Source organism: Rhinoderma darwinii, chromosome 5 (genome assembly GCF_050947455.1).
Source record: "Rhinoderma darwinii isolate aRhiDar2 chromosome 5, aRhiDar2.hap1, whole genome shotgun sequence".
NCBI lineage: Eukaryota > Metazoa > Chordata > Amphibia > Anura > Rhinodermatidae > Rhinoderma > Rhinoderma darwinii.
The window spans coordinates 2,857,058-2,858,644 of record NC_134691.1 but is presented as its reverse complement, the minus strand read 5'-3'; positions in this window follow the sequence as shown (position 1 = coordinate 2,858,644).

Below are 1,587 nucleotides of genomic sequence, written 5' to 3'. Positions count from 1 at the left end.
GCGGGAGCAACCTGCATCTCCATGCCCAGCCAGAGTTCCAGGGTGATTGCTGGTAGGTCCCGGTGGGGGGGGGGCAGCGGGAGCAACCTGCATCCTCATGCCCAGCCAGAGTACCAGGGTGATTGCTGTAGGGTCCGGTGGGGTGGAAGGGGGGCAGCGGGAGCAACCTGCATCTCCATGCCCAGCCAGAGTTCCAGGGTGATTGCTGTAGGGTCCGGTGGGGTGGAAGGGGGCAGCGGGAGCAACCTGCATCCCCATGCCCAGCCAGAGTTCCAGGGATATTGCGGGAAGGACCGGTGGGGGGGAAGGCAGGGGCTGACTGAGAGCGGTGTATGACGGCAGCAGAGGCCGGGGTAGAGTTCCAGGGCGATAGTGGCCCTGTCCACTGGTAGATAACCCTTTGCGCATCATCATTATCGGCAGCAGCAGCGGGGAGTATAAGCGGGTTGTGCCTGCTGAGTGCACCCGTGGAGGGGACAGAGGAACCGTGGGGAAGCTGTGCATGCCCGGGGGCAACAGTGTATGAGCTCCATAGCGGCGGCGGGTAGTCCCGCGATGTCCCAAGCCACCTGCCGTGTACTTCCGGTCGGCTAAGAGGATGCGTGTGACCGGGGCTGTCAGGCAGCTCCAGAGTGTATGTGCGGGCGTGTGCTGGCCATTGCAGCCCGGGGTAGAGGAGCCTTGTGCAAGCTGTGCATTACCCGGGGGGCTACAGTGTATGAGCTCCACAGCGGCGGTGGGTAGTCCCGCGATGTCCCAAGCCGCCTGCCATGTACTTCCGGTCGGCTAAGGATGCATGTCAGCGGCGGTGAGCCAGCTCCGCGTATGAGCGACGTGTGCCTGCCTATTGCACCCGTGGGGGGATAGAGAAGCCATGGGGAAGCTGTGCAAGCCCGGGGGCAGCCGAGTACGAGCTCCACAGCGCCCGCTGCGGACTTCCAGGGCTCGAGCGGTAGACGCGGCCACCTCATGCCGACCTCCTGGAAGTCCCCGTCGGCCTCGCTCGCGGGTTGGTCCCGCTGGTTTTTTTACCTTCATAATAAAAAATTTTTTTTTTTTTATGGTATTTTCTGAAGTCCCAAGCCCACCTGCAGTTGCAGGAGCTCGGCCACCTCGGCAACTCCTACCGAAAGCGGCGGTGAGCCAGCTCCGCGTATGAGCGGCGTGTGCCTGCCTATTGCACCCGTGGGGGGATAGAGGAGCCATGGGGAAGCTGTGCAAGCCCAGGGGCAGCCGTGTACGAGCTCCACAGTGCCCGCTGCGGACTTCCAGGGCTTGAGCGGTAGACGCGGCCACCTCATGCCGACCACCTGGAAGTCCCCGTCGGCCTCGCTCGCGGGTCGGTCCCGCTGGTTTTTTTACCTTCATAATAAAATTTTTTTTTTTTTTTATGGTATTTTCGGAAGTCCCAAGCCCACCTGCAGTTGGAGGAGCTCGGCCACCTCGGCAACTCCTACCGAAAGCGGCGGTGAGCCAGCTCCGCGTATGAGCGGCGTGTGCCTGCCTATTGCACCCGTGGGGGGATAGAGGAGCCATGGGGAAGCTGTGCAAGCCCGGGGGCAGCCGTGTACGAGCTCCACAGCGCCC